This window comes from Alexandromys fortis, unplaced genomic scaffold (genome assembly GCF_014885135.2).
Source record: "Alexandromys fortis isolate MF-2015 unplaced genomic scaffold, M_Fortis_MF-2015_v1.1 scaffold_12, whole genome shotgun sequence".
Lineage (NCBI taxonomy): Eukaryota > Metazoa > Chordata > Mammalia > Rodentia > Cricetidae > Alexandromys > Alexandromys fortis.
In genome coordinates, this window is record NW_026067937.1 from 18,893,390 (window position 1) to 18,912,741 (window position 19,352).

General features: G+C 49.0%; 1 long non-coding RNA gene across 1 annotated transcript; it reads left to right on the forward strand.

Moving 5' to 3' along the window:
• The first annotated feature begins 62 nt into the window (after positions 1-62).
• Positions 63-13,368, forward strand: LOC126504708 (uncharacterized). Its single transcript, XR_007592688.1, has 4 exons — positions 63-162; positions 2,305-2,411; positions 11,734-11,824; positions 12,238-13,368. It is a non-coding gene; the product is annotated as an uncharacterized lncRNA (long non-coding RNA).
• The last annotated feature ends 5,984 nt before the right edge of the window (positions 13,369-19,352 follow it).

A 19,352-nucleotide genomic window follows, 5' to 3' on the forward strand; every position in this document is an offset into this window, starting at 1 on the left:
CATGCGCTTCCAACTTGCGTGCCCCCCACACGCACACATTGCGCACGCGCATATTTCCGTGCCGTGGAGCTCTATCGTGGTGGCTGTCTGCAAGGTCTGGGGACAGGTCCCTAAGGTGCCCGGTGCTCCTGTGTAACAAACTCACGTGCGTGGGAATGTCAGGTACCTTGCCATTGCTGCTTCGGGTATCCTGAGTTCCGTCCCTGAGACCCTCACCCCAGGCTCCAAGTCAGCTCCTGTGTAACAATTGGGACCATAGGAAGCCTCCTTGAACGACTGGGCCTTGCTGGGATTCAGATTCCTTGCTCGGTGTTCGCATTGCTGTAGAGCAGTCAGCGGGGGTAAAGTTAACCTTGCTTTATCCCGGCCTTTAGCTCAGTATTTGAGTATCTGAGACAAGGTAGCGGGGGGGGGGGGGGGGGGGGTTAGTTTAAAGGTCTGATTTAGCTTTTTATTGCAACCTGGAAATAGGATGAGTATCCATTGAGCTGACGTGACCAACAGAAAGGGGCCACCGGAGAAAGCAGAAACAAGAGCAAATAAAAGGGACTTCTCTTTCCAGAGTTCTCTCCGTCCATGGTTGAAATAAGTCTTCCTCACTGATGATTCAGCTGAAGGGACTCTCCTGCTTTGGGGGAAACTAGCCCAAAGCTCGGGTTTCGAAGTTCAGTTTGATGGACACCCTTAGCATTAGTGACTGCCTCCATTCTGGCCTGGTCTAAACTATTATAGGCTAGCAGAGCAGCTTTTGGCCCTAAGCAATGGCCTCCCCTAGACTGTTTGACATGAGTAACTGGCATTCAAAAACACCAGAGCCTGTTTGCAGGAAGCTTTTAAACTCACCTAGGTCGCTGCCTGCTGATGCAAGCAGACTTTCCACCCTATCCATATATAGGAACCCCCGCCCTGCTTCATACCTCCCCACCCCTGGCACAACCCACAGCTGCCTACAGGCTTTCTCCCCCCAAGAAATTGAGGGATCGTCACCTCACTTAACTACAAGACTCATTTCCACCAGCAACTGAAGTGGCAGTGGCCTTGGGCCAGGTACCTGTAGGTCTTTTCAGTTTAGCATGGGTGCGCTTGGACTCGTGATCAGTCACGCTCCATCGTGGTGGAGAAAGCAATTTCCAGGAGTCCGCACCTTAATGAGTTTGTGTGTGTGTAAAACATACACACACACCGACCCTTTGTGCTCCCTTCAGCAGGTGATATATGCCAATCTAACAGCTCAGTTTCCTGCTGTTTAAAAAGACATCGCCTAAGAAGATTGGCGTGCTACACCTGCCGCCATCAGCCCCGCACCATTTATAATCCTGCATTACTGTAATGGTATATTACTTATTATCCCGCTGAGTAACCTGCCTTCCGCATCTCACACCTGCATGCAAACTGGAATCAGCAAACAGCTGATGTAAGCAAAGTAAACCCATAGGAGAATCTAACTCAGAAAGAAAACATGTATACAACTCTAAGAGCCTCTTGTATCCAAAATATGCGTTTTAAATATTAATCCTTTAACATTTTCCATCACTGACAAGCAGGATAGAATTGGAGGGCCCACTGGGAGCTGGTTGTCTCCTTTTCTCGCCCGAGTTCAGTAGCTCAAAGACATAGAATCAGATATAAAAAGGCAGTATCTCAGGAAACAAAGAGAATTTCTACATAGCTGCACCCACTCTTGAGTGCTGCCCCCTCTCATTCTCATTCTCTCTGTTAAGACGGGATCTTTCTGTAGCCCAGGCTAGCCTCAAACTTGAGCTTCTGCCTCAGCTTCCTGAACGTTAGGATTACAGACATTCACCGCCAAATCCAGCTCGATGGAGGTTCTTTATCCGTAATATATATACATACATATATATGGATGACAGTTAGAGTGTATGTTCACTATATGATAACTGATTGTACGAACACTTCACACAGTCCTACATTTTCCACTGACAACGATATAGTTTAAATGCTTTATATTTAGTAAATTAGCACCAAAGCAAAGGGTCACAACAGGGGAGTACCATGCTGACTCCAAACTTGGTTATCTTCTTTTCATGTGTGTGTGTGTGTGTGTGTGAGCGAGGGAGAGAATGAGACTAATGTAATTGTGTGTGTAGAAGCCACAGGACTACCTCTGGTGCCCCTCAGGAACCATATACCTTGTTTCTGAGACAGTCTCTCACTGGCCTGGAGCTGGCCAAGTAGACTCAGCTGGCCAATCCTCCCTTCTTCCTTTCCTTCTCTCCCCTCTTCCTTCTTTTCTACCTCCACGCCTCCCTACCACTTTCTTCCTTCCTCTTTCATTTCCCCCAGATGTGAGAGTCAGGCTCTGTCGTCCCCAGAACCATCCACATGGTATAGCACAAGAAGTCGTCAAGCTTGTCCCCGTGGGAACCGCTGGTGACTCCTGCCACTCCCAGGTGAGGTTATCCTGTCAGTCAGGTTGGAGTTGCCAAACAAAGTGTTGAAGAGTCTTCTGCTGTTGGCCTGGGACAGGGGACCTTCGGAGGTCATTCGTTTTCCTTCATTGCCTCCTCTGTCTTCCTAGTGAGGGGAAATGCCGTGGCTCCTCCCCTGGGTCCATGGTCATGGTCCCTTTAAAGCTGCGTCTGTCTGAGACCCTGTGGAACGGGGCAGACTTGTGTGTGTGTGTGGATAAGTACTCGGAGGCTGGAGGCCACCCCTTAACTGCCGTTCTCAGGTGTTGGCCATAATGGTTTTTGAGACCAAGTCTCTCACTGGCTTAGAACTTGCCAAGTAGGCTAGGCTGGCTGCCAGTGAACGCTAGGGCTCTGTCCGTGTCCACCTCCCCTGTGCTGGCATTATGAGTCCTCCCACCACACCCCCTTTCTAATACCATGCTGGAGACTGAATTCTGGTTCTTACAAGGCAAGCACCTCACCAGCTGAGCTGTCTCCCCAGCCCACTTGGGGCACTTGAGAGTCTGCTCTGTGTCATGGCTGAACAGCTGCTTGTGGGCCAATGAAACTGGAGACTCTGGGCTCTTGATTTCTGTCCCCTCCCCACCCCCTGTGTGAAACATCTGATTTCAGCGGGTAGATGGAACCTGTCCCTTCCGAAAGCCCCTGCCTCCCAGCTCCCCACTTTGTTTCCTGAAGAGGCTCCACCGTAAGGGAAAAGCAGAGTAAGGAGTTGTTGGGTAGAGGGGGCTTGGGCCCAGTGCTCACAGCCTCACAAAACCTGCATTTGAAGATCTGGAGCAAAGAGCTGTAGGGCTGTCTGACTCTGTAGCCCAGCAAGATAGTGAACAGACCTCCACCTGTGTGCAGGAGAGCTAGGCTAGTCTTGGATTCCCTGGGCTCAGGCCCTCATCCAATCAGCCTGGCCTCGGGACACATGAGATTAGAATCTCAGGATCACAGAATCCATTTGCAATCAAAACCCAAAAACCAAAAACACAACAGCAGACTTAAAGGAATAGCCCCGGACATTTCCCATCACCGCGTGATTATAGCTCCATTAAAATGAAATGAAATGAAATGAAAAGCACCTGCGTGGAAATAATTGGGACAAGGTAATCTGAAATGTTGGCAGTGACGGGATAAATGATGGAAGTCATTTAAATTTCAGCATTTTATATTTAGTGTTTTCCAAATGACGAATAGTATTTCTGAAAACACACAAGCCCACTGCCGCACACCAAACATGCCAGGCTGTGGGATTCAGGCCCAGCGAGGGTAGAGACTCTCCTGAAAGCAGGCCTGTTGGGACACATACCTTGATTGGGCTTCATTGCAATGCGTGAGGGGAGTTGCTTTGCTGGGTGGGACTCTTGGGGTCTATTACAGCCTGGCTTAGCAACGCCCCTCAAAGTGGTCCTGGTGGAGCTGTGTGGCCCAGTTGCATGCACCCTGTACAAGAGCTCTTAACACTGAGCCGGGAGACGAATGAAAGGTTGCCCGGCTGTCTGTGAGGTCCCGGGGCTGTGGAGGGTCCTCTGTGATGAGCACCCCTGCGTGTGCAGACCCCAAGCGGGCCTGTCACCCTTAGGAACGCCTCTTCGCTCGGGGACTTAGGGTAAGGAGCAGGGGTGGCTCTCCTGACTAAGGGGACCCACAGCTATTGATACCAACTATGTGGGCAGAGTCAGGTCTCCTACCACAGTCCCCAGGAAGTACTTGGTAACTCTCATACAAACACTGACTTGGATAGGAACCACTGCTGCCCAGTTTGGGTACTGCTGGGGCTGAGGAGCCAGGGTACTTGCTCCTCCTACACCAGAATGAAGCCAGACACACCAGCTGCTGTGGGAATGCCGTGAACAAAGGCAGAGAAGAGAGGCTGGGAGTCCGCATGCCAACTGGCTAAGGACGATCAGGAGCTTGGTGCCTCAAGGTGTTGGAATAGGAGCGGTGGCGGGGTTGCGTCCCCAACACCCCGGCCGCTTGGCTAGCTCATGCCCGAAATAACAACACACAAACTGTATTCATTTAAAGAACTGCTTGGCCCATGAACTCTAGCCCTTACAGACTAATTCTCGCACCTGGTCTAGCCCATTTCTAATGATGTTTGTAAGTACCCCAAGGTGCGCTTACCGGGAAGATTCTAGCCTACATCCATCCGGGATTGGAGGAGCTTCATTGCGTGCATCTGCCTGGGAGAGCTGAGCATGGTGTCTGTGCTCCCGAGCTGTCGGCTCTCTCCCCGGAAGCAGAGCAGAGTCTGACCTCACTTCCTCTTCCGCCCAGAATTCTATTCTGTTTACTCCTCCCATCTATGTTCCAAGCTGAGGCCAAGCAGTTGGTTTATTATAACTTAACCAATGAAATCAACAGATTGATATATGACACTCCCACATCACTTCCCCTTTTTCTGTTTAAAAAAAAAAAAAAAAAAAAGAAGGCTTTAACTTAACATCCAAAGCTCTAGAAATGACAGAGACATCTCGCTGCCTGGACAGTCACCCAAAGTTCCTCTGTACCGTTGGGGCATCCATCTTCGGCCTACAGGCCCATAGTTTCCAGCAGACATTTCCACAATGCAGGAAATTTCAAAGGCAGTCACTATCTGCTTGTCCTGAAGAATGTCTTGCAGACTCTTTCATGAAGCAGGAACCCCGAAAGATCATCTCACCTTTAGGCAAGTTCAGCAGTCCTCTCTCTGCGGGTTCTCTGTGTCCAGTTTATGCAATAGTCCAGGCAAGAGCAGTTTCTTGCCAAATGGCTATCAAACTCCATAAGGATCCTCTTCGATGCCCATCTTCCTCTTGAAGTAGATTGGTGATGCCAGGAGCAGAGTGTCTCATTGTCATGAGAAGTCCTAAGTTATTAAAACATTTAAAATGCCATATTCTATAATCTTTGAAAAATATGAAGAATGCCTATCTAAAATATATGTATGCACATCTAGAAAATCTTAACTAACATGACTACAAACTTAACTATTATTAATGATTATTCATTAACAACTTATATTTCCTAATTATACATTACATTTTAAAATGAACTACACAACACAATACCTTAATCAAGATCAAAAATGCATATAACAAAATTGACCTTAAAATCCATACCAATGCAAATTATTCATATCTATATCATATCCCCCTTTAAATGTAAAAGAACATTTGTAAACAATATTTGGGAACATGGGCGTAGTTTTTTCTCTCCAAACTGCTTCCTGCTGAATGGGGGCGCTGTTAATTAGGTCTTTTGTGGTATAACCTGTGTGCTAGTTTCATCTCAGTTGGAAGTTGAGCGAAGCAATTTTTTGAAGGTATTCACAGCAACCGTTCAGGAGGGCGTGGTCCATCATACCATATCGGAATAGAAGAAATGAACAGGGTCTCATCCTCTGTGAAAACAAAATAAGAAACTCCTTTTGAAAGCATCACGTCCTTAGATCCAAATATCAAAGCCAAGGCATTAAAATCTCTACGTTGGATTAGTTCAGCAGCATTTATAAACAAATATCTTTTAGCATCTGTTGCTCCTTCCTCAGCATTCAAACAATTCAAAGAGAGCATAATAGCATACAGTATCAAGATTCTCTGTGTATTTTCCATCTTTGTGAGCTTTATTTTAACCTCTATTAAGTTTATTTTTACTTTCATTTTATATTCTCTGTATCTCTGTCCTGGAATAACTCTGTAGACCAGGCTGTCCTTGAACTCTCAGAGATCTGCCTGTCTCTGCCTCCCAGGCATTGGGATTAAAGGTGTTTGCTACCACACCTTGAACTCACAGAGATCTGTTTGTCTCTGCCTTCTAGGCACTGGGATTAAAGGCGTGTACTACCACACACAACTTCTCTTTTTCTTACTTTTTTTTAAGAACTTTTAACTTTTAGCTTGCATATATTTTTAACACACTGTAAATCATTTAAACATTTTCTTTATCTTTGAATCTCTTTACTGTATCTCTCTCTGTTTTTCTGACCACAGGAGCCTTTAAATTACTGAGCAATATGAGTAGGATTAAAGCCGTGGCTTTGCCAGCTAGATCCAGTCCATTCCTTAGCTTTCCAGCCTCATGGCGGAGATACAGGCTGTAGCCGCGTTTATAGGCACAATTCTATGGCGTTTCAAGGTCCCTGCCAGCAAGCGAGCTACAACAGACAACAGTCAAGTCCTCTCTCTGTAGCTGGCCCTCCTGCCTCAGTCAGAGTTTGCCCTGGCAGGACGGCCCAGAAAGCCGGCATTTTTAAACAGCACAACTTTTTTCCTGCTACGGCTGAAAACCGAAAAGCATGCGTTCAGCTTTTCACCAACACCGTTTAAGTGTTTCGTGGCAGGACCTCTTAATGAGCTGCAGGGTTTTGCAGCTGAAGCTGAGTCAGGAAGCCTCTCTTAGATGAGAGCGCTTGCTTGCCTCTAGCAAGCGGAGTAGACCCAAGAAATTTCTGCTACCAAGAAAACATGCTTCACTCCATTCTTTCCCAAGCTTTCTCAGGCTTTTTGTGGATTCAGTTAGCCACACGTCTGGGCACCATCTGTTGAAATAAGAGCGGCGGCGGGGCTGCGTCCCCAACACCCCGGCCGCTTGGCTAGCTCATGCCCGAAATAACAACACACAAACTGTATTCATTTAAAGAACTGCTTGGCCCATGAACTCTAGCCCTTACAGACTAATTCTCGCACCTGGTCTAGCCCATTTCTAATGATGTTTGTAAGTACCCCAAGGTGCGCTTACCGGGAAGATTCTAGCCTACATCCATCCGGGATTGGAGGAGCTTCATTGCGTGCATCTGCCTGGGAGAGCTGAGCATGGTGTCTGTGCTCCCGAGCTGTCGGCTCTCTCCCCGGAAGCAGAGCAGAGTCTGACCTCACTTCCTCTTCCGCCCAGAATTCTATTCTGTTTACTCCTCCCATCTATGTTCCAGCCATGAGGCCAAGCAGCTGGTTTATTATAACTTAACCAATGAAATCAACAGATTGATATATGACACTCCCACATCATCAAGGTGCCTGAGTTGCAGAAAATGATTACGATAAACAATGAAGAGTTTCAGCGCAAGTGTTCCCTGTGAAATGCTTGGAGTGGAGTCGTTAGTCTCTCTCCAGTGGCATGTTCTCGCGCCACCATTCCTCGTCCTCTTCCCTGTAATGACAAAGCATCCGCTCACCTCCCTTCTAGCTGGGACCAGGCAAGGCTGAGGCAAGAGATGGACTCGACTCATGACAAAATTCAAGAATTACTGTTAGCACGGGGCAGGCATTGGTCCAACCTGGTGTACCTGACAGAGATGCTCTCTTCAGTCCGGCACTCTGTGCTCCCCGTACGTGGCTATGACTCATCTGGATGAGACCTCCTTGAATAAGGCTTCAGTGCCCCCCCTCCCGTGTCATCAGGATCAGCACTGTTGGCTGGATTCTCCCAGCAGCCCTTCCTCCCTGCTGCAATTGTCCTGTGTCCTCACTCAGATTCAAGGCTTCTACTTGATTTTGACATCCCAGGATCACATGATCCCAGGGAATCTAGGATGGTTCTGTGGCAACAGCCCTTGCTATCACTTTCAGCCTTCAGGTCACCTGACTCCACCTTCCATGGCCCACCACCAAATTCAAAAGCTCCACTTAGCAAGCTTGTGTTTGTTCGTGAAGCCAGCTCAGGGCAGGGAAGATGGCTCGGTTCACAAACACTTGCCTTGCAAGCAAGAGGATCTGAAAAAAAAAAAAAAAAAAAAGAAGATCTGAATTTGGTCCCTAGAATTTAAGAAAAAGCTGGGTGTGTTGGTACATGCAATCCCAGAGCAGGGGGAGGGGTGGAGTCATACAGAGCCGGGGCTTAGTGGCCAGTTAGCCGAGACAAATAAATTCCGAATAAAACCAAGAGTCTCTGCATCAAAAGGTGAACATCTGCCTGGCGCTGACCTCTGGCCTCCGAGGTCACACACACAAACACACAAACAAAAGAGGGTCGCTTTGGTCCTCACTTGTGAAGCATCATGTCTGTGGTTCAACAGCACAGTGTGATGAGACATGGTGCCAAGAGCCCCACAGTATTGACCATGGCAGCTACATCTGCCTGGACTCCTGTCCTGCTAATATCCCTCTGCCTGGCTGGATAGGGAACGGCAGGGGCCCGGGATCACTCCTCAGATAGACCAGAGCCAGCTAATAAGACAACAAAGCAATTCCACAACCTGGCTGGTTAGGAACATGGCTGGTCTAGGATGCACTCTGGGTGTCTGTAAAACAAAATCAGCTACCAAACCAAACAAATACAAACTATAATCTGGAGCAGGGGGAAGGGACACAAGCTGGCTTTGGCCTGTGACTCTGTCTCAGGTCACATTTCAGAGATCTGCACTTACGCCCCACACCCCAGGAGCTCATTTGGAACGAGACAAACACATTCAGATTCCCATTTCCACACTGTAAGGCTGATTGGTTTCCCTGGCGACAGAGTTGGAGTTGTCCCAGAGACCCCTGGACAGTATCTGCTTTCTACAGAGGTTTACGGGGCTATCAGTTACTTTCAAACCCCCATGAACTTGAGGCCTGGAGTCTTTTCTTAAAGACAGACTACTAATCTTCCCTGTGGCCTCCAGCTGTAATTAACAACAATTTATAATTGCTGCTTCTCTTGCTTTGTTTAAAGCATATTTTGCTGAAATGTGGACTTTGAGCATTCCGCTTGCCTACCAGGTCTTGCAAATTAGCAGAGTTTAATTATACAAAGAGGCTGTTTTAAGTTGGGGAGAAAAATCAACCCGCCTCTCCTCCCTCTTATCTCCTTTGCGAGAAGCCGTGTCCTCCATCTTCCCTGACATCCATTTCCTTTGAAGCTCTCGGAGCTGCTTTCAGGGTACCGTGAGCTGGGGAGCGAGGGAGAACTTTTAAACAAATAGGTTATTCCTGTAAAAGCTACCTTTCGGTTGCTCTTTACAGTTTCCAGTTTGAACCAGATGCTATGTTCTACTGGAGCAAAATGGGCCGTTCTCGGTTGTCATTCATGCTTAATTCAGTCACACAGCCGCAAAACTGTACTACTGAATTTTTAAAATGCGTGTGTGAGTGTGTTTATATGTGTGCCTGTGGATGTGCATATGTGTGAGATGGTCTGTGTGTGTGCACATGATTGTGGAGGCCCCGGGACAACCTTGAACATCATCCTCAGGAACACTATCCACCCCCTCTTGAGACACCATTCCTCTCCTCCATGGCCTGGAGGTCTCCAATGAGGCTAAGGTGTCTGGCCAGGGTGTCCCAGGGTTCCACCTCTCCTGGTTGCACCATGTCTGGCATTTTTGAGGGGGTGGGGAGGGCGCTGGGAACAGAATTTAGGTCTTCATGGTTGTATAGCAAGCTTTTTGCCAACCGAGTCATCTCCCCAGCTCTACGGACACACAAATTTTAAAGTAAAGCAACTATGTTCTACCAATTCTAACAGATACCCTACCCCAGAACTTCCCTGTGCCCTTCCCAGAATCCCCTTCTATTCTCCAACTGCCCAATCCCTGACCCAGTTTCTACTGAGACAGGCTGATTTCACCTCTTCTAGAACAGCATGGAGCTTCTGTCTACATGCATTGGGCTGAATTCACCTGCAGGGGTTTCTGTGTCCATCTATGTGATTATTTACACGAGTTGCACCCTCAGAGGAGACCCACACAAGCCCAGCTACAAAACCGGAGAAAGCAAGAAGGAGGAACAGGCTGACGTGGCACAGGGTTCAGAAATGAAAGACTCCAAGTTTGCATCAAGGGCTTTTCGTTCATTCCAGTCTAGCCCTTTTTGGAGCTGAGTGATAATATTCTAGTCTGTGCATAAAGGTCAGAGCTGTCTTATGCACTGATGGGTATTGGGTTTTTTTTTTTTTTCCAGTATAGAGGAGAGAAAGGGGGAAGAGAAGGAGAGAAGGGGGGAGGGAGGGAGAGGGAGAGAAAGCGCCCTAAACTTCTTTCCGTTGCTCTTAGGTAAATACTTACAGAATGTCTGCTCCATTCATTGACTCCTTAAGACACTCAGAACCACTGTGTTTACAAAATTTTCCACTTTAGCTGGTAGAGACTGAACGTCTTTACTTCTATTGTTGGGTGGTTTTTCTGTTGTCAGTGTTAGCTGTTAAGTGATTATCTTATTGTGTTTGGAATGCACACTTCCTGGTGAGTAATGAGGTTGAACGTTTCCACGGGCTAATTAGCCATTTGTATATTTTCTTTTGGAAAACATCTATTCATTATTTCCTCCCCCTTTTATTGATTGTTTTCAGTTGCTGAGTTATAATAGTTCTTTGTATATTCTGGATTCAAATCTGCAGTCAGATTGGGAACAAATGTTGGCCCTGGCATGAGTTTAGCCAATGTGAGACTCGAAGCAGAGAGGACCTGCTGGAAACTTGTGGAAATCTTTATAAATTAAACGTTCACAGACCTAAGACTACCCAGCAGGCATTTGCTGGGATTTGAACGTGAGACATCCCCCACTGTCATCAATGTTTGAACACTTAGTTACCAGCTGGTGGCGCTGTTTACTGAAGGTTTTAGGATCTTTAGGAGGTGGAACCTCACAATAAGTTGGATTCTGGCTGTGGGCCTTGAGGTTTTGTAGTCTGGCCCTACTTCCTGTTCACTCTCTGCTTTCTGGCTGTGGATGCAGTGTGCCCACCTGGCCTCCTGCTCTGCTGTCGTGCCCCTTCCTGCTGCCATATCTCCCCCCGCTGTGAGGCCGGTATCCCCTTGAACTACAAGCCACAATAAACATTTTCTCTCTTGAGTCGCTACTTGTCAGGTATTTTCATAGCTCTAGCTGCTGCAGAGAAGTCTGTGGCTCCTGCCTCCACCATGTAAGTTATACCTTCTGTCAGTCTGTCTATGCAAGTGTAGCCTGCCAAATCTAAAACAGAGAAAGCTAGCTCCATGGTCAGAGCAAGCAGCCATGTAGGGAGCTTAGCGTTTATAGGGATGGGCTGGGGAGAGAAAGGGGGGGGAGGGGCAGAGAGAAAGGACTTGACTACTGGGAAACTAATGTGCCAAAATTATAGAGTAAAAATAACATCAAAAGCTGGGAAAATAATATTAAAGGTACAAGCACTATTCAGACTCCACCCTAGGAACCCACCAAGCAACACAGAGCTACCTCGTGTGTGTGTGTGTGTGTGTGTGTGTGTGTGTGTAATGCATATGTATGCAGATGTGTGTGCATGTGTATGTGGAGGCCAGAGGACAACCTTGACTTCCATTGCTCAGGTGCCATCCACCTTACCCCAGGAACAATCTCTCAGATGTCATTTCTCCTCCTGCGCTGTGGGGGGCACTGTTCTGTGCTCACTTTTGCAGGTCGGTGTTCAGGAGTTCTAGGTCCCTGCTGTACCCAGAAAGGGAAGCTGAGCCCTTAGAAGACCTTCCTGCCTACGTGCTTCTCAAATAGGTACACATGTCTTCAAAGGACTGGAAGACGGGGATGCAAGGACAGGAGTCACTCCTGCATCAGAGAGGCTATGATGGCGTTCAGGAGACTGGACCATCACCAGATGGGGCTATTAGCATTTCCTCTTGGGGGCATGGAACACTGCTGCCAGGAGCTCAGGAACCTTCATGAGATCCTCTCAAGGTTCCAGCCCTCCCTGATGTTACCTAAGAGGTGGGCAGCTGACTGGGGATGAGGGGACTATGGCAGAGTAGCTGCTTGCAACTTACTCAGGGGACTTCCCAGTGGTGAGGTTGTCTGTGAGTCACCCCAATAAACGCAGTGAATCACCAAGCCAGGCTTAGACAGAATCCCTTCAGTCTACCAAAGTCTTCTCTTTCTGGGTGAGTTGACATTCTCTTCTGTCTCCCCAGGCAAAGCTCCGAGATCCTCCATCACTGTGACACCTGCTGACCCACGCTGTCTACCTACCTTGGTCCTGGGAGTCATGGGACCTCATTACATTTCCTGTGAAGAGAGAAGCCACTGTCTGTCTGTCTGGGACTTGAAGGCTTGATCTCCAAATCCTCTCTGTCTAATTCTATATATTTCAGGGGCTTTTGTTTTTGTGACCCGACGCTTGGCGACACGACTCCAGTTTGCCTGTGTTTTATGAGGTGATGTGTGGGGTATTCAGGGTAAAACTCCCAAGCCTTGACCCCCAGCATCCCAACCTGCACAGTAAATTCCTGGTTGAATTTCAACCATAAGAAATCACTTAAAGAATTTATGCTGCCCATTAGTTCCGTTCTGTCTGGATGCTCTGCTCCCGCCCCGTATCCTTCTCACATTTCCCGACTCTTGTCACAGACTTTGCTGATTGTTCATCTTCTCCCCCTGGCTCCTATGTGACCTTCGCAAGCCTGGGTACCTCCACGCAGCTCACATTTCCCCACCTCTGAAATGAAGGTGTACTTTGTCGTGCTGGGATTCCTGAGGGTACAGTCGTCTCTTTAAACTGCTGAGCAAGATCCAAGCTCCCCTGGAGTGTCAAATGACCAGTGCTCAGCTTGTCTCTCAGTGGGGGTCCCTGTCACCTCTCTGTCCCTTCTAATGGACGCAAAGCCTGAGGATACATCTCCCTGGCCTTGGCTTTCCCTCCACCCTCGGAAACAGCATGTGAATGTCTAAAACAGCTCTTGGGCAGACGGTTGGCTTGCATGCAGAACCTCTGCCTGCTCACCCTGCTGGCCACTTCCTGCTTACATAGGTTCTCCTGAGACCTTACTTCTCGGGGATCCTGTGGTGGTTTGAAAGAAAATGGGCCCGAAAGGGAGTGGCACTATTAGGCTTTGTTGGAGGAAGTGTGTCACTGTGGGGGCGGGCTTTCAGGTTTTTTTTGCTCAAGTTTTTCTCAGTGTGATTTTCCATCAACTTCCTGTTGCCTGCAAGATGTAGGACTTTCAGCTACTCCAGCACCATGTCTGCTGGCACACTGCCATGCTCCCTGCTGTGATGATAATGGACTGAACCCCTGAAACCATAAGCCATCACCCTCAATTAAACATTTTGCTTATAAGAGTTGCTGTGGTCATGGTGTCTCTTCACAGTAATAAAAACCCTATCAAACACAGACCCCTTCTTCCTTTACCTCACATGGGGAATGGGAGTACCTCACACTATGCAGGAGTTTGATGGTGACCCTTGCTCTCCTTCCCTTCTCTTCACCTCTCTCTCTCTGAACCCTCTTGCATGACTATCGGGAGAGCAAAGTCTCTCAGGTCCCACTGGAGAAGAGGAAGGAAAGTCATGCACTTCTCCAATACTAGCCCTGCCCAGGGCACGGACCTTCTACCCCTCCTTCAAGAGTCTCTTTCTCCTCCCGTCGGATGCTCTTTACAGGCTGGCGATATGACTCAGTGGTAGAGTTCTTACCCAGCATGCACAAGGCCCTGGGTTCCTACTTCAGTGCCAAAACAGCATAAAAGCAAGTCATGTCACAACCACCTGGGGCTGCAGAAAGATGCTCACACAGTAGAGTCCGCGCCTTGAAGTGGGACGACCTGGGTTTGATTTGCAGAACCTGTGTCAATAGCTAAGCTTGGTAGTATATACACTTGTAACTCCAGTGTTGGGGAGGTGGAGTAGGGAGTTCCTGGGGCTCGCTGGACTGTCAGCCGAGCCTGGTCAGCAAATTCCAGCCAGGGAGAGACCTGCCTTAAAAAACAAGGTGGACGGCACCTGAGGAATGCCGCTGGGGGTTGTCCCCCAGCCTCCGCATGCATTCACACAGGCTTCTTCATCACCATTTCTTAAGGTTTTTCTTTAAATTTCATGTGTGTGTGTGGGGGGTATATACTATGAGTCATTTCACCAGCTGATCACTATGTCTTCCAATGAATCCATTTGTTTGTGTAAAGTGAGGCCAGCCTGGGAAGACAGAAGGAATCTGGTTTTTCTGATGCCTTCGCAGGCTCTAGCCAGGAGCCCTGGCCCAAGGTGTTCGAAATCACCTCACTTCAAAGTAAGGACGAGGCATTTGCACAGCAGCCTCGGTAAGCCTGGCAGGATGGTCCTGCCATGCAGCCCAGCACTGGTGAACACGGAAATGAGCGTGTTTCCTCCTCGTCACGGCCCAATGCTTCCGAGGCCTTTGGAGACCTCTGGGAACCCCCAGACTGCTTCTTGAGGCTTTGATGTACCCCACAACAAATGCACCCTGGTTCAAAGTTAAGCAGTCCTATTAAACTAGAGCAAAAGCCTCTTCCAGGAGAACTAACAGGAACCACATCACAGTGGCAGCAGAGGCACACCGGCTAACGATCCCAGCCCCACTGTGAGCATGCAGATGTGTCTATAAAGGAGAAACTCTGTAAGATGCTATAGGTCTGGACTTTTTCTTTGGCTCTTATTAAATAAGAGCTCAGAAACTGCATGGTACGGAAGTATCCAGGCCCTGCTTCCGAGGCCTCTCCCAACCCCACAGAGTCAAATTGTTTCCCGGCTCCCTTTGGCTTCCTGAATGACAGGCTCCATCCTGGTCTCTCTCAGTGGGTTAGCAGAGCCCTGTAACCATCGCCAGCAGTGTGGCATGGGGCCATTGTTGCTTGCTGGCATTTACCTTCTCCACAGGGAACAGAGCCGTGTGTCAGGTCAGAGCTTTCAGCCCTAGCCCTGGTTGCTCTAACTGTGTATGGCCTGAGGCAGTCACTGCAATCTCATGGGTTGCCACACGCGTGGACTGCAATGGAACCCATGGAGGGGCTGGGGAAATGGCTCCAGGAGGCACTCGCCAGAGGTAGGACCCAAGTGGGATTCTCCTGAGAAACAGGACAAGTCAAGTTAGGTTTAATAGTAAGGAACCAACACCTGCTGGCGGTGCCCAGCCAGTCCGACCTCGGCTTCCCCTGCCTGCTGCAGCTGAGAGAGGGTGCTGGATTAGCCACTTTCCTCGCTGCTGTGAGAAGATGCCCAGCAAGAAGCAGCGTAAGGAAGAAAAGGATGCTTTGGGCTCCTCGTTCAAGGGTACAGCCCATCCCAGCGGGAAAGTCAAGGCAGCAGCCAGCAAGGCAACTGGTCACATGGCGTCTGCAGCCACGGAGCACAGAGAGATGAGCGCTGGTGCTCAGAGCCTTCTCTCCTTTGTCCTGCGTCCAGGACCCTGCTCCACGGCGTGGCAACCCCAGAGTCAGGGGCGGTCTAGAAACATCCACGCAGTCATACCCTGACAGCGGCTTCTCTCCTGAGTGATCCCGGAGCCTGTCAAATTAACAGTATTAGCCGTCACTGACGGTTTGTTTAAGAAGCATTCAGTTCATTTGGGCATCCACACTGAGCTCAGCATCCTGCATCCTGACTTGCTGGCTTCTGCAGCCCTCCTTGCCACTCTCAGTCTCAAGGTTTCCTGCTGTCCCGAGTTCCTCCTCTAGAAGCGTGAGGAGACCAGCCCTGCCCCTCAGCTCAGAAGACTCTGTCCCCTCGGGGGAGAGCCTCTACTTCACTTTCTACCGTCTTGCTTTGTCCTGCAACTTCCCTGCCCTGTGGACTCTGAGCATGTGTATAAGTTGCATCTCATTAACCTACATAGCTGTGTGCACACATCGTCCGCATGGCTTTCTGAAATGCAGTTTCCAATTCCTTCTTTCTATAGTGTCAATGCCTGAATGCATGCAAACGGGGAGCTGAGCCCTGCACCCAACAGTGTCCCTCTGCCAGCGTTTGTCCCCTGGAAAGTGCCCAGCAGTTCTCAGCTTCACCTGAAGGTGGCGCTGTGGCATGCCCTGGATGTGTGTGACACACCTTATCCAGGAGCAGAGAAAGAGGGTCACTCCAGCCCCTGCATCCTTACCCTCTAGGACTAGGCAAGGAAGAGAAAGCCCGTGGCCCTGTTTGCCTTCTCCGTGGGAAGGAGTCATCAAGACTCTTCATAATTTTTCACTAACTGTATACTCATTGACAGCTACAAGAATTATTTGGTAATATTGATAAATAAAGAAGGGTGTACATTAGCCGAAAGTCCATAGGTGGGAGACTTGTCTACCTGAGACCTTGGGTGGGAACTCAGGTGAACAGGCGTGCAGGATGCTGGGAAGACAGGAAGCTTCTCCAGAAGTTGCCATTTTCTGGCTCTAAGCACCTGTCAGAGAGGACCTGCCAATCTGCCTCAGCAGCCTGGAGAAGGAGCAGTGGGTATCAGCTGCAGTTACCAAGGACATTGCCAGGAGAGTTAGAGTCCACATGAGAGACTAGCCGGGCTGGAAGGTGGAAGGACAGACAGACACCATGCAGTCACACAGGCAGCACACACGGCGCTGTGACCCCGTGTACCCCATGTCTCGTCAGTCCATTCATTTACAGCCACTAGATCATGCACACAGAGGTCCTGCTTAGAGACCATCAGAACCCCTGGGGAGAGGGATTGACGGCTCCCCAGCGGGAAACCCTCCTATCCACCAATTCATTAAACAAAAGCTGACAGACTGTGTCCCCCGAGGCTCTCTTCAGAGTGACAGTTGCTCATGATGTTGTCATGAGATCTTTTTATATGGTTTAGAGCAGTGGGTTCCCAGGACCACTAGGGTTGTGTCGTGGTTCATCTTCATCATCATTTCATGATTTGAAATCTCCTGGGAGACACACCTCTTTGATGGTGTTTTCCAGAAGTGACTGATAGAGGGGATTGCTGCCCACAAACTGGGTGGCCCAGATATACCACGGTCCCAGGAAAAGGCAGTGCTATTCCACCTTCCCTTCTTCCTAAGAAAGTGTGCCTGGTGGCTGCTGCCACCACCATCCTTCAGTGACATCAAACGCCAGCCTCTTTCACCTCTTCTGGGCATACACCAAGCCTTCAGTGCCAGATTGGGGCTGCACCTACTTTCATGGAGTGAGAGTTTCAAAGTTCTCTGTTGAAGTTCTCAGCATGCAGATAGCCACTGTTAGGCTACCCAGCCCCTCCGGAAGTATCCTAATACATATTGCATATTTGGCTCTGCCCCTCTGGAGATCTCTGCTAACGCAGGGGACAGGGGCTGGGTTAGAAAGAGAGAAAGCTTCACAATGTGGGGAGGGGGCTCTGGCCTATGCTGTGAGCCGACACCTTACCTGAGCTCTGAGCGGTAGGGTCTTAGCAGACTGTTCTGTCTCTAAGCCAAGCATCCCTGTAATTTTGTTTGTTCGTTTGTTTGTGAAAATCTCCCTCACACCAGTCCCGCTCAGCTCAGACAGACTCTCAGAAGAACTGGGGTCACATATGCTCCGGTGCCCAGCCATCAGGATGTAGGGATGCCAAGGACTCGTGGAAGACAGCGACCAGGGATGGACCAGCCCGGCTGGAAAGGGATCAGTATGAGGTGAGAGCTGAGGGCAGGGCCTAGCAGATCTGCATTCCACATAGAGGAAGTGACCCTGGAAACAGCCATGTGGCAAATCTTCGTCTGGCAAGACCGGCTACTAATTTCCTCTCTGGTATGACCGTGGGTAACGGTCAAGTGGTGACCAGGAAAGAGAGCAGCAGCAACTTCATTTTAGTGAACTTTCCGGAAAGCCAAGGCACCTGCTTAGCCCATGGCCTCTAACCCTTCTTTCTCCACCCGGGGGAGTTTGAAGTGAGGTTACCAAGTAGAAGAAAATGCAATCAACAGCAGTTTTTGAGATTCTCAAGGGAGCCCCAAGCCTAAGCCCATGGCTGAGTGTGTTCTGGGAACACAGAGATGGTAGCAGCTGCTTCGCACACGTATCCTCAGTGCTGGGTGAGTGTATATATCTGTACCATGTGAGGGCAGTACTCAAGGAGGCCAAAAGAGGGCGACAAATTCTGTGAAACCGGAGTTACAGACAATTGTGAGCACTGTGCTGTGCAGGTGCTGAGGACACGGGCTTCTACAAGAACTGCAGGTGTTGCAAATTGCCATAGTGTACCATGTGAGGGCAGTACTCAAGGAGGCCAAAAGAGGGCGACAAATTCCGTGAAACTGGAGTTACAGACAATTGTGAGCACGTTGCAGGTGCTGCAGACGCGGGGGAACTGCAGGTGTTGCCAATTTCCATAGCTCCACCCCCTCCACGCTTTCTGAATTGCCTGGATAGATTGGGGGAAAATACCCAGGCTTCTTTCCCATCCCCTAAGAGGCTAGTTGACATATGGTGATCTCTGGGCAATGAGAGCTCCAAAGACCCCAATGGAGATGGACCCCGAGCTGGAGTTCGGAAGCCGTCAAGGACCTGCAGGAGCAGCTGACCCAGGTGTTGGTAGTCACTACAGCTGTGGCATCCAGACAGTGTGTGATCGACTTCACCAGTGTCGCCACGAACGATTTCCTGCATTATTGGCAAACATCCTCAAATCCCCCCCAACAGAACAAAAGCAGAAAATTAGAAAATTACAAGCCTTTAGCATTGTTCAGTAATTTCTATTGTAGCTGGGGTACAATTGTTCAATTTTTTTGTGTGAGCCAAACAATCTTTGTCTGTGCCCTGCATTTGAGACTGAGCGTACATATTCAGGATGCTGCTAAAGTGATTAATTCTACAGTCATTTTGCTCCCAACCACAGCCAGTTATGTGTTGAGATGAAGCTTCCAGAGCTCCGCTCACAGCCCTCTATTGTATTATTCTTTAATAATATGGTAGCAACTCTCGTGTGTGCGTGTGTGTGCACGTGTGTGTGTGTGTGTGTGTGTGTGTGTGTATGTTTGTGGTTTTTAAGCATTTCTCTTCAAAATGGCTTGAATGAAGATTCCTAGATGGGACCTGTTCTGTGATCTGGGATTTTCTTCTTCCTTCTTGGTTGCTGTTTCTAATTCACAAAGGGCCCAGGCTGCTTCCTTCTCTGAGGTCAAGGATTGCTGAGCGCAGCATGGCTGCAGGGCGCTGCCCTTTGCCACCAGATATCTCACAGTCAGCTGCAAAAGGAAGGGAGGGAGGAACTGCGGGAGGTGGGGAAAGGTGGGCACTTGCAAAGAAAGAGGGATGAATGGAAGACAGGAAGGGGGAGGAATAGAGAAGAGGGGGGAATGAACGGAGAGGAACTGAGAAAGGAAGGGAAGGA